Genomic DNA, 14,208 nt, shown 5'->3' on the forward strand with positions numbered 1-14,208 from the left:
TTATAATGTATTTATTAATAAGTTAGCAGATTGAATATCGATTAAACCTATTAATATATTGAATCATAATTTGCTACTAGTGACATAACTAGCTTCTAGCAAGTAGTCTTTTCTAAAAAGTTAATCTCTGACTCTTCTGACATATCCTGTGTGTGTTACTGTCCACACTGAAAAGATGAAAAAAAATTCAAAAGCCCAAATGTTAGAGGATACAATGCGTGCTTATTTTGAAATTGCTTTCCTTGATCATCTAATGTAAAGCATATTGTACTTTTATCAATTTAACATTGCAAAAAGGAGAAGCTCTTTGTAGATGTATTAGTAACTTTGTAGACTGTAGATTTATCAACCACAAGTAAGGTGTCTTAACAAGCTCTCTAGCTGAGGACAATGTAATGCCATAACAATATGATACTTATATTAATGTATTTATAGGCACACGAACTTCCTCATAAGCTTCACTGGTGGAATAAGTTCCTACAGGCTTACTACTCAGTTTACCCACTTTTTTTAAGGCTTTCACCTCTGTGTTTAAATACAGGAACTAACAAACAGTGAAGTGTTATATGGTGTAAATTTAGGGAGTGGTGTCTATAGCAATGTGCAGCTGAAGAGAAATTTTCGTTGACAAAATTTGTAGCCACTTGTTTCACCATCCAAACCACTTCATACAGAACTTCCAGAAGAGATTTTCCATTTAAGTTCCCATTTAGAGCTTCTCTAATTAGACATTTCCCAGCACAATAGTGCAAAGTTACATTGTATGTGCAAGAAAAGTCTGATATTCTTTAGCTGAGCGGTGTCAGAGTTTATTCTAGGAGTGCCGTTCTTGAATAGGTACTGTCATAACAAAAACTGTGTTATAGAATTCAGTTGCCAAGATCTCTCTGCTAAGTTGTGAGGTGCTTTAGAAAAAAATTCTATTGCCACTCAAATGGTGAAGGGGCATCAAAGCTTCCAAACATTTGCAAAAGACATTGTGATCAAACACGGAAAAGGGAAAACTGCACTTATAGTAATGAAGATGGTGGGCTAAAAATTAAGAGCATGGTGAGAATATGTTTACATTAAAAAATTATCTGGTTTAATTTTCAGAAGGACATTTTAACCTCATTCTAAGTTACATCAACTTAATTAGAGATGTAGAAAGAAGTAGGTACTTAAAAATAATATAATTTTAATTGAAGAATGTTTTTATTTCTGAAGCATTGCTTCCTCACTGCTAGAACACTGGTTGCTATAAAAGCCAGTAATTTTCATTATTAATGTAGTATATTTGTCAATTATTTAATCTGGAAAATTTGATTTAAAAATAAGGGGGATGAGATCTGTTAGCATGAATTTTTTTCAAGTATGCTCACAAGCAGCTGTTCAACAAGGCAGCAATGTTCAACTCAGGGAGGTAAATCCTCAACTGTGTTAGCTGCTTATTATTCTGAAAAAAAATCTTCTGCCTTATCAATTTTTGTAATAATTAACGTTTTTACCAAACTGGCTTCAGTGAGATCTGTAAGACATTAAGGCACACTTTCTACTCTACATCTAACAGGTAAAACTTTACTTAATGTATCTGCTTCAGCAGTACACTTCAAACATGGGCCAGCTGGAGGGAGTCCAGAGGGGAAAGAGAGTAACTGGCAGTTAGGAAACATGACCTACAAATAACAACTGCAAAATCAGGTGTTATTTGAAAGAGAAAAAGAACTGTAAAGAGTGAAAAAAGTAATGATTTTTGAATATTTATCATACAGGTGCAAAAAGGGAAAAGAAAAATCTCATGGCTATGTCCAGTATGCAACTAATTAATATGCTTAATCTGCAGAAAGTGGCAGTTAAGGTAAATGTTGTTGAGTTTTTTCTTATGATAAAGTAGTCCAGTACTTTAAACAAACTGCTATGATAATACCACAATCTTAACTGCATTTTAAAAAATTGCATGCCAGAAATTATATATGTGTAACTGATCTTGGCTTTGGGCCATGGAATGACCTATTCTAACTTGTTGGAGACCCTTTATTTTCTTTTGATTCTTGGCTATCAAATTATTTACAATAAACTTAGCTCCTTCTGTAGGAGTTCCAAGATCAAGACCTAAATCTGTCATGGTGTTGATAATCATGACGATCAGAAGTGTAACACTTGTAAAACTGGAATGTGAAATCCCTTACCTCACAAAATATCAGAGAGAATCTCCTTAAAAAATGACCTTGTGATACAATCTTGACAAATCCCAGCTGTATCTGAAATGGAAAGGTTATTTGACAGTGAACTTTATTTTAGTGCAGTGACTTCCGGCTGTTTGTAACAAAAATAAAGTGAATGGTACAGTCAAAACACCATAATCTCCTACAAGACCTAAACCAGAGTCATATTTCATTTACTACTTGTTTCAGATATATTTTAGTTTATTGCTTTATGGTTTTTGAATGCTGATGTTCATAAATCATGGTGAGGTCAGCTGCATTCTCTTAAGTATACAAATAATCTGTAAAATGTACTTCTTTTTAGGCTATCCATGCCCAAATAGAAAATCATCTTTGACTACATTATTTTTAATTAAGAACAAACTCTGTTTGAGGGCACACTATGTACATGTACCTTTTCTTACAAGTTATCTGAGCCTCGACTTAACTCTGGCAGCTCAACTTTGCACATACAAAAAACTGAGTATTTTGGGAACAAATGGGACATCACAGCATTCTAGATAATACAAGGGGATGGTGTGGTGTTTCTGTTTCCCAAGCATTCCTCTGTTTCCCCTATGAATACTATCAAAGACTAACCAGGTGTGCAAAGATTAACCATGGTGTAGGAAAAGAGCTAAATATCCGGGATTTACATTTTTCCCATCATCAGTTTCTGGAAGTAACTTCAGCTAATTTGTATTTAGAACTGCTAAGGAGGGAAGCATGAGTCCTAATCTTTGCAAAGAAAAAATATTTACTGCTCAGTCATCCCACCACACTTACTGTTGTTTATGACTCTGGCAGTAACACACAGTGCCCTGTTACATTCTTTGTGGGTTAGAAACTAAATATATGCATAAAAAATACTGTCCCCATCTCCAGGAATTTGCAGTTTAAAAGACATTATGGCAGGATAAAGCAACAGCCAGAGACAAATTTTTCCATCTCTACTGAAATTTTACTTGTTTAGAAAGTGAAAGCACATAAAATAAATGCAATATAAATGACAATGAAAAGGAATTATCTCCCTTAAATTGTTCTATAGAATTTTTCTTCCTAAAGTACTGAAGCAAGAAATATATCTGTAACCATGGAGATTATACTAGGCAACATGCATAATAATTCAAAATGTGGCATCACACAAATGTTCTTTGTCATGAGTGGATTACTACAAAGAAGCAGGTTTCCCCTAAACAATTTTCAGAAGCAGGGTAGATGTGATTCATTTCTTGACCCTCTTTTTTGCAAGGGGAAAGGGGAAGTGTCAGTATGTGCAGGAGAGTTGTATTGCATTCAGTTTGAAAAAACTCATCTTCCCAGGTTCCTGGCAGTTTTTAATCATAGATACAATTTACTGAAAATGTTTATCTTCTGTGAATCATTACATCAGAGCAAGGAATCCACCACAGTGCCCACGTGGCATGAAAGATGGCCATGGAGACACAGTTACAGGATAAATAGTAAACAGTGATATTCATTTTTGCTTGGGTCTTCTTGGGTTTGTTCATTTGTTTTTAGGACAGATGTACAAAATATGTATTAAAAACCATTCCTGTTTAATCCTAGAAATACCATGAATTGGCTTATTTAAGTGTTAGCTGTAAAACAGGATTCTTTCACGTTTGGTAATATTTTTTTTTCTCTGCTTATTCTTTCTCTGCATGGATGGCATCAAATAGCAAATTGCTCTCAGTCTGCCAGTTTCTAGTGCAGGATGAATATTGACGCAGTTCTGATACAATCTATAAGGCAGAGGGAAAGAATTGCTGTAATCAGGACCTTTCACAACACCTTGATTTCATAATTTCACTTCTCTTCACAAGGACTTAACTAAAATCTGGTGGTTTGCAGTTTGAGTTAGGAAGAGAAACTGATGATGATGTAAGGATAATGTAAATCCTGTTTACTTACAAACAACATAGAAAATGTTGTTTCCTTGAAAAGAGGAAAAATTCAGAAGATACTTCCTTTTTATGCAGTCCTGAAGTACTCAGCTGTTTCTCAGAGCCGCACAACTACTTTTTTTCCCTGCCTCTGCAACTTCTTTTTCCAATTCCTGGCATTTTTTCCCAACCCTGAAATTACAGATTTTAGTAAATCTCTTTCAAATTCCTCCTCCATTTTATTTAGCTTTGGCAATAGGCCATTGTTTCACCTATCACTTTTTTAAGGATGAAATTTTTTTGCATTTATTTTAAGTGTCTTTTTTTATGCTCTCCAACTTGAAAATGCAATTTCACCCAGCCATCAGTGGATAGAGCTAGAACATAATTAATTCTTTCTCTTTCTCTTCTGCAGGAGGCCACGTAGAAGCCCAGTGTGAAAGCAGGAGCTAACACAGTTACTTAACATATTACTTGGGTCGCAGAGGAGCTGAACCCCAGAGATCAGTGGTAATCATAATTTTCATCGTTTCCAAAAGTGAGTATTATCATGCAAAGCAAGTTTTTCCAGAAGGAATAATTTTACCCAACATATTCACTCTTAAATTTAGTGAATGGAATTCAAATAGGTCAACATTGAAGCCTAGAAAAATGAAGCAAATTAAAGCAGTGAGAAAAGGTATGCTTTCTTTTGTAACTGGCAAGGTAGCTATGCCTGACCATGTGATTAGTAACATTAGAGATGGCCAGAGAGAATTTTGATTTGGGAACTGATAAAGACTTGAAGAAATAAGCACGGTAAATACAGCAATAACCATTATTTTCTTTTCCTGAGCAGTGAAAACTGCTCCGTGCTGCACACACACACGTGACAGTATTGCAGCACAACGATTTAATAAAGCACTCAGCACTCCCAACCCTTATGAGTCAAATCACGGTCGTTTCCATTCCTTTGCATTCTGACTTCAGACTTAATTTCTGTATCCATTGCTAGAATTTGCACTAAAATATGTGATGTATTTAAGACAGAGCCCTTCCTAACTTCTTCTCTTCCCCTTCACTCGGCACTGGTAAGGCCACACCTCAAATCCTGTGTCCCATCCTGTCCCTCAGTTCAGGGAGGACATTGAGGTGCTGGAGTGAATCCAGAGAATGGAAACAAGGCTGGTGAGGGCTCTGGAGCACAAATACTGTGAGGAGAGGCTGAGAGAGCTGGGGATGTTTAGCCTGGAGAAAAGGACGCTCAGGGGGAACCTTCTCGCTCTCTACAGCTCCCTGAAGAAGGCTGTAACCAGGTGAGATCGGGCTCTTCTCCCAGGTAACAAGTGACAGGATGAGAGGACACAGCCTCAAGTGCGCCACGTGAAGTTTGAGTGGGACATCAGAAGGAAATTCTTTACAGAAAAGGCGATTAGACATTGGAATGGGCAGCCCAGGGAGGTGGTGAACTCACCTTCTCTGGGGGCGTTTAAGGAAAAACTGGACGTGGTACTTAGTGCCATGGTCTAATTGGCATAGTGGTGTTTAGTCATACATTGGATTCGATAATCCCATAGGTCTTTTCCGACCTAAATGCTTCTGTGATTCTTTTGGGTCAAGCCGAGCCTGGAGAGTTTACGGGCTCAGCTGCCGGGCGGGGCTCTTCACAGAGCTCGGAGGCACAGACGGAGGCGGCCGTGGGGCGGGCATGCCGTTCTGCTGCCCTGGGCTGCTGTGTTGGCGGTACCAGCCCCTCACCCAGCAGAGCCCGCCCCTCACACGGGGGGCTCGGCCCCTCACCCGGCAGGGCCCGCCCCTCATGGCCCTCCTGCCGGCTCCGCCCCGCCCCCAAAACCGATTGGTTCATGGACGCCACGTGACCGGCAGGCGGGCGGGCGCGCGCTCGCGGGGAGCCGGGCCCGGCGGGAGCGGCGTCGGCGAGGGCGGAAGTGCGCGGCGGGGGCGCGCGGGCGGCGGCGCTGCCCCCTCAATGAGAGTCGGGGCGCGGCGGCAGTGGGAGCAGCGGGACCGGGGGGTACAGCCGAGACGGGAGCCGGGCTGGAGCCGCCGTGTGGAGCCGGGCCTTAGCCCCCAGGTGAGAGCGAGCAGCGACCTCGGGATGCCCCGGGCTTGTGGGGGCCTCAGCCGTCCTGGCCCCGCGCCCTCGGTGAAGGCAGGCGGGAGTCGCCGAGTCCTGGCCGCAGCCTGGGGATGTGGCTGAGCCCCCGGTCTTCGCGCTCTGCGGAGAGAGGGAGGGAGGGAGGGAAGGAGGGAGGGAAGGTGCTACCGGTAATGCGGAGCAGCCCCTCTCTCCCCGTGCGTGGGACGATGAGAGTCCCACGGCTTCTACCGGAGGTTCCTCGGCCATGAGAGAGCACCGAGGCTGGGCGAGGGGAGAATAGGGGCAGCCGGTGCCCGTCGGGCCTGCGCCGGAGCCGCAGTGGGAGGCGAGAGGCCCCGCTCGTGGATTCGGCCACTCCTGCGGCTGCCGGGGACCGCTGTGACTCCTATCTACAAGTGGGACGTGCGGGAGAGAAAGGGCGAGGAGGAGCTGGCCTTGAGCGTTAGTCAGGCTGCCCTGCCTTCTCTTGGTGCCCTCAGATAAGTGATAACGTTTCGTCTGCGGAAGATAAACAGAAGGTTTGGGATGCTGTCGGTCTTAGCTGAGCCAGAAGTTCCTGAGGGATCTTGTTTTATCTGGGTAGCTTCTCTCTGTGCCCGTGTTTATCCTCCCTGCAGCCTTACCTACAAGGTGTAGATCTTGTAGGAAGAGAAGGGTGGTGCCGAAGCGTGACCTTACCTGGAGAAGGGCAGGGAGTGAAGTGAGACAAAGCAGCCCAGTCATGTTTCCTGAGCAGCTGGTGGAGGCCTAACTTGATCATTCTGCTGGAGTCCTGTTGAATCGATTCTGTTCTGAGAACAGGAGACTTAGCCTTGACTATGCCTGGGTATTTTCATGGTGGAAAGGAGGAAGGAGACTGTACCTACACAAGGAGCAGCCTTGCCATTTTCAAAGCTGAAGTGTGCAGTCGGAGCAGTATTTGGTTCGGGGTTTTTTAACTGTTCTAATGTCACTTCTCTGGTTCCAAGATCCTTGTTTCTCTTCTGAGGGGCAGGGGGTGCTTAAGACATTAAGAAAAGACAGTTTTTCCTGAAAATCACTTACCTCTAAGGATGAGAGCAGACAGGCACCTCCCTGTCCCCAATTAAAGTTGTCAAAGTGAGAGTAGGACCTAACAACTTGGAACCAGACTTGTGGTTCTTGGAAGTGATTTGCTTGAAGGCTGAAGATAATTTTATTACACAGAATTTAATAGCAATAGCTCAAGTTTACTTGACAATAGCATCTTTGCACTTATTCGCATATAGCAGACTTGCTAGAATAATTTTAACTACTTGGGTTTTTGCTTATGATCAGATGATGCCATGGTGACATATTTTGCATTTATTTCCTCTATTAAATACTTCATTTAGGAATGAAATTGCCATCAGACTAGTCCTGTAAACAAGTTCCCTATGTTAGACTTTCAGTAGTAAATTGTTTGTTTTCACTTCTTTTGGAGTACATTCAACTTGATTCTGTTTTGCATGCCTGGAAGAAAGTGAAGCTGACCTATTTTTGCTAGTGTTATGTATTTATTGCAGAGGAATTTCTAGTATAAAGATTTAGCTGGAATACTTTAGAAAGGTTCTTAACTGAAAGCTTAATTTGACCAGACAATATCCTTTCTTGGCCATCCTTTAAAACTCTCAAACTTGTCTCTAATTGTCAATGTGGTTGTACTGGAAATCTGGGTAGAAGAGCTGTTGAGGCATTTTGATCAAATCAAATCAAGTGAGTAACGATGGGACACTGCCTGAACAACTTGGATGTGTAAACTGAAATCCTGGATGGTTTGTAGTTTCTGTGATCTAATGCCTCATTTGGACTCTTAAGTTTTTTCAGCTGCTTAATTGATTTTGCACCTACTGTAATTTGACCAAATGCTGGATAAAATTGCGTGCTTCTCTAGGAAGTGTTGGGGTCTAAGCGTCACATGGAACAAAATTGTCCTGTGAACAGAGCAAAAGTGACCACATGAAACAGCAGAACAAGCTCTAGCATCATTATTTGGGAATCTGTTTCACAGTTTGTTCTTGTCCTGTAGACCTCTTCACTTTCCATGCAGTGGATAATTGCATGTTAACTCAATCATTTCTTACTAACTAGATTCAAGCTCCCTGTGACTGATTAAATGAATTGCTTTCTATTACACAAGGAATTCATGTGAATTAATAGCCTCTCTTAGCAGGGGTACTGAAGGAGCCTGTTTCTCATGACAGCTGTGCAGGCACTAAGCACCCATAGGAGTGCAAGTGCACAGTGGTATCAAGGCAAACAGTGCCTGAGGTCAGTAGATGTCTTGTGCCGGTTGCTGTAGCAGGCAACTCGGGATAGTAGTAGTGGTGTCCAGGGATTTGAGTGAAAGGCTGTGGCTGGGGAGGCCACAGAAGTAGATAAATGTAGCTGCTTGCTGCTTTTCACTCCCTGTGTGCCTGACTTCAAGTAACTTTGCATGACTGACTTAGGAGAGGTGCTGATCCTAATTATCAGCCAGGTTATATAGCAATTTATATTCTCAAACTCATTCTGTCTTGAGTTGGAAATACCACCCTGCTGATAAAAACCTGCGGTTTTTAGATTTTCTCTCTTCAACCACCTTCGAGCCCTATGTCTCTGCTAACTGTTCTGCTTCACTGTCAAGCAGTGGTGATAAGGTTTCATTGCTTGTTGCCTGCTGTTGCTTGGAACAGCAAGGTCAGCAAACAGTCCTGGCTGTTTCACTCTCCTAGTGGTAGTAGTCAATTTTGCGGCTTTTGTTGTATGATACAGTTGATGATAAGAGGCTAAAGAACAGGTATTTAAAAAGTCCTTGTTAATAGCTGCTAAGGAGCCATCATTTTGTTGGTAGCTCTTTTAGCCCATTAAATAGAGCTAACCAACTTTCCTCCATGCCTGCTGCAGAAATACCAAATTGTCTTGTCATTTAAGCAAGATAAGTCTATATAACTCATGCTTTATCTCTTCCTGTTTTTCCAAATACTGCTTTAATAGTAATATTAGAGGATCTGTTTTGTCTCTTGTGCTTGAGATGTGCAGATGTGTTTTTCAAGACCTGTCAGAATGAAAGTCATGGAACTGTGTAATGTGAGAATGTTACCATAAAGAATCAAGTAAATACTTGCACATCAGCCTAAATAACAAAGTGTTTGCTTAGAACTTCAGCTGTTTCCTGTGGAACCTTGAGCCCATAGCCTTTCTTCTGAAGTTGTTGACAAAGAAATAATGGTTGATTACATGAATATGAGACTTAATGGAAATGCAGTCCTGACTAGGAATCTTTGCTGGATCACAAGTCAAAGACCGAAAAAAGCAGTTCTGGGATTATAAACATTTGTTAAAGTCTTAATCCTGTCAGCTGTTACTTTGTGAATTAGTGTTGCTGTCAGTTGAAGTGATTAGTGTGAAATGTTTTAGGCCACTAATAATGCAGCGAAACTAGAGTTTTTAATATGTTCCTCTTAAATTCAGAATGTGTCAAAACTAATCTGAAGTCAAAGCATAGAACTGGAAAGCTGAGAACATGCTGAGTTAAGCAGATGCTGTGATTTCTCTGGTTTCTAGCTCTTTCTGTATATATCTTTACCTGTAGTGGAAGATTATTTTTCAAAAGAGTACTGGAGACCTAGACTAGCCCCTATTTTGGGTATGGTAGAGGACATATTTCCAACTTGGATTTAATATTGATGATTTTTTTTTTTCCAGCTGGTGATTTGAATCACAGGTTTAACAGAGAAAAGAATCCCACTTTATAGACAAGACTGTTATAAAGTACTGCATTACAGGATTATACTTAACATGACAAAGCACTTTGATTATTTGTAGGAAGTACCCGAACCCTGGACTTCATCCTACAAAACACACACTAAAGTGGCTTTTTTTTAAAGTAGGTGTTTTATAAGGTTATTGTTACCCTATTCCAAAGGACGCTGTCTTGGGCACAGTTTAAAGCAGACATTTAACAAATGAAGCAGTTTTAGGTCAAGTTGCATGCCGGTTGCCTCAGCTTTCCAGAAAAGAGGTAATTTTGCTAACTGGGGAAGCTGCTCCCTGATTAAAATGAATTACTCGTAAAGTATGTAATGATCTGTGATACAGCCTTTCCACTAAACTGCTACTGCAGCGAGAAACTCCTCTCCATGATGATGTTCTTCTGCTGTTTAGTGTTCTTGGCTTACTGTGAGATCTCATTTGGGGTAGGTAAGGAATTCTCATTAGTGTACTCACCAAGAAATCTCACTGACTGACTTTATGGCAGCTTTCTGTTTTTATCTACCATGCCATAAAATAAACTAGCCAAGAAATTTAGAGAAATGGTGTTTCAAAAGACAGCACCATTTTCAAGCACACATTCCTATCTCTCTTTGCACTTTATCATGTTTCAAAACACAGTTTAGGACTCATTTTAATTTTTTAAACAATTCTGCAGGCATTGGAAATTTACTTTTAAATTTGCCTTATAAGGCAAACTAAATTCAAAGTAGGCTTTTTTGGATGAATCTGTTCTGAAGTTTTAATGGAAGGAAACTAATTTAAAAAATGGTTAGGCAGACCAATTGGTGGTGATACTGTGAATCTTTGTCTTCATTTAGCTTGTAAAATCGCAATCAAGCAGTGTTCTTGTCCAACTCTAGGTATTCACAGGTGCTTTCTAATATCATCTGGTATAATAGTATGACAGGGGCCAAAGCAGAACATGAACCTGTTATACTCTTGCAAATAAGTGTTGGATAAGGTTTTTAATCAAGTGTTAGTCATGATGGATTGGATTTAAGTTTTCTAGTTCTACTGTACTACTTGTACTAATTGAAAAATGGGCCTTCCCACAGATAAGATTTGTAACAACAGCATTGCTGGGCATAGACTTGACTTAAAGTTGTTGAGGCTGGAAGACACTTTTGGAGACTGCCTAGTCCAGTCCTCCTGCTGTTTGAGCACTCTTGACCCATAAACTGGCTCATTATCATCTCTAGGCAGAGCTTTGTGTGCTCCAGCTTTTCTCATGGGAAAGTCAACTCTCCTGCCTTGCTGGTCTGTCCTAAAGTCTGTAGCCATCCACACAGCAGCACTGTAACCATGAAAACGATCCCAGCTCATCTCTGTGATCCCAGAGGGATTCCAACCCCTGTAGCTACACAGAGACCCCCAGTGTCTCCAGATTATTCCCTGTACTGCATGCATTAGTTTATGGAAGCACCCTGTTGTGCTGATTTCCCAGGAAAGGCAGGAGCTGTGAGATGAGCTGGCTATGTATCAGAATAGGAGTTTTTTATTCTGGTAAAGTGCTCTGCAGAGGTAGGAAGTGTCTCCAGCGCACAAGAATAAATGCACAGTTTATATTCTGCACTACTTCTGCATGTTCATGTGACCTGTCATTTGCTAGGTCATAAAGGGAAGTGTGCTCAACTAAATGTGTCCTAATTCTCTGTGTTGAAGTCAAGTGGTTCTGAGTTAATAGTCTGCCGCCCAAACCCAGAGTTACCGAGCATGTTATATTGTTCCACTCTTCATTCTACAGCACTCTGGAGGCTGTGTTGGAGAGCACACATTTGGCTGTAAATGCTTTTATAGTCGTAGGCACAGCACTCCAGGGGGAGACCAAGGATAGCACTTCTTCCATAAGTAAAACTCTCACAGCTTTTTAGTCTTCTTAACGATAGGGATACTGAAATTGTGTAAGGCCCCTGTGCTGGTGTAATAATCCAGTTCCTATTTGAAGATAGAAATAATGCTTTTGGCTTTGGTATAAAGTGTACAAATACAGTAGTCTCTTATTGAAAACATTTGCTCCTAGTACAGTGGGAAGGCAGCTTCTTGAATGTGCAAATACCTTGGTTTGGTATTCACTCTACCTGATTGAGGAAACTGGAGTAAAGAAATCTATTTAAATGTGGCTTAGCAGCTTAATTATGGGTACTAAATGTCACTATTGTTGCTTTGTGTGATATAAATGCATTGATTGAAAGATGGAGGGAAAGGTTCAGTGCTTGGCACTTGTGTGATGTTGCTTGATTGAGCGAGCTTAGTGACGCATGTACTCATCTGTGAACCCCTCAGTGAAGTGCTTAAAATAGTGAAAGCACTTTCATAGGCTGTAGGAGATGGTCCCTGAATGCTCCTAGGGAGCTGGGATTCTATAGTTAAGAATGAGCTCAGGGTGGGGGATTATTGCTTGTCTATCTGCATCAAATGTGGTCTCAACAGTGGCTTACATTCCATCGAATGGAGATGAGAGCATAAGACATAACTTGAGTTTGTGAGCAAGGAATGTAATTGTATGGGCAGGGACAGTTGCTCTGCTGGCACTACCTAAATGTTTGGACTTGTGATTTATGCCAGACATCCAGTTCATTAGGGAAGCATGATCTAGTGATACACGTCCTTTGGGGGAGCAACAGTAGCAGCTCGTGGTCTGCTTGCAGTGTCTGGTGCCATGTTTGTGAGACCAATGGGCTGGGTCTGACAGCCCCAGGACTGGGAAACAGTAGTGACAGCTCCTGCAATTCTGTAGCACACTTCGTGGCAGAATTGGCATTTTTTGGAATTTGTGAAATCAGTGGTAGTGATAATTTTGCTGTGGATTATATAGTTGTAGCTTTTTCACTGAAGTAACTGAAACCACGTTGTAACCTGGTACTGAGGTAAGACTGGTTATTTTGAGCTCTAGTGTGCTAGTTAAGACACTGATTATGTGATCTGAGATGTTTGAATTGGCTGTTGTATTTGTTAGGCTCCTGGAGATCCAGTTAAAAACTGGTATGAGATGAACTATCTGAAGAATGTCACCACTGTCTCTTAGTGATTTGGTGGACTTTGTATATGCTGTGTATCAAAGATGGGCATGTTTCTGCATGAGTGAGATTTCAGAGGAAGAATAGCTGAAATACACTTTGCAAGTCAGTGGGAGTGAGGCTGTTGAACAAGGCTGTTGCCTGAGTGTCACTTTTCTGGTATGAGCCAAATTAACTCATGTGAACAGTGGTGTCATAATTCACCCTAAGTAATTAGGCAACTAGACTGTTATCACCACAGTGACAAACTCTTAGCATAGTAATACTGATTAATGGTATTGACTCAGTCTTTGTGCTTGTAGAAGATTTCTATCAGGTTTTCTAGCAACATCTTGCAGGGTAAGAGCAACATGGTAGATCCCTCTCTGCTGTAGTCTGTAATATGTCTTCTGGGTGTTAATACTAGACTTGGAGGCTTTCTGAAAGTACATGGAGAGATCTCCCCACAGGGAGTTATCTCCCTACGGAAGAAGTGGTTTTAGCTGTAATGGCACTACTGTCTTATGGCTTTCACTCCAGGTAACACTATCTTGCTGAAATAAAAAAAGTATATTCTGTCTGGTGCTATGTAAGCTGTACTACTTGCTCTGTACTGAGTAATATGGAAAATAATGTGGAGAGTGATTTATTTTTTCCTCATAAAACTCTAAGTAACTATTATGCTTGCATGCTATCTGTGCAACAGTGAGGTGATTATTATAACTGTACTGTCTACATGCAATGACAATCTCTTGATACTGTTGATACCTGGCTATTAAGAGCAATAGCTTTATAGCATGACATTGAAACTTTATTTACTTAAATATAGATGTATGTGATTTTTTTGGGAGGGTGGGAGGAGGGTGTGCTCCAATACCTTAAAAGCACTGTTTGAGGGAAGTCCTTTTTCTTCTCTGAGCTACTGTTCAGAAACAAGTTACTCGGCTGTTTTTCTTTGATGGAATTCTAAAATTAAACAACTAAGCAAACAACAAAAGAAAAAGTCCCCCAAAAAACATCCAGAACAAATAAACTCATTTATTTAATATTTAAGTTCCTTAGGAACAGGGATATATATTTGTTTATATTTCACTGCAGCATAAAATCCGAATTTTAAAGGGGTGCTTTAAAGTGTTGCTCTTCTGTGTGACTGATCAGACTGATTCTTTCACGTGACTAAATCTTTGAAGGTTGCAACCTTGCTACAGACTTGGACAGGATTTAGTTCCAGTTTTCCTTAGACATCAAGATTATTCTTAGCAAGGTTATTGGCTTGAGATTACTGCTGA

At 40.9% G+C, this 14,208-nt stretch overlaps 1 protein-coding gene across 3 annotated transcripts in view; it reads left to right on the forward strand.

Annotated features, from left to right (window-relative positions):
- Positions 1 to 14,208, forward strand: part of RALB (RAS like proto-oncogene B) — a 47,765-nt gene that overhangs the window by 15,294 nt on the left and 18,263 nt on the right. For 2 of the 3 annotated variants that reach the window (XM_014871737.2, XM_088168261.1), the window contains exon 2: positions 4,485 to 4,607. The gene's annotated coding sequence lies outside the window, so the exon portion shown is untranslated. Of the gene's footprint in view, positions 1 to 4,484; positions 4,608 to 5,930; positions 6,144 to 14,208 lie in introns of those variants that run through there. The other variant, XM_014871735.2, reaches the window with a different exon arrangement.

This window comes from Sturnus vulgaris, chromosome 7 (genome assembly GCF_052056855.1).
Source record: "Sturnus vulgaris isolate bStuVul1 chromosome 7, bStuVul1.hap1, whole genome shotgun sequence".
Classification (NCBI taxonomy): Eukaryota; Metazoa; Chordata; class Aves; order Passeriformes; family Sturnidae; genus Sturnus; species Sturnus vulgaris.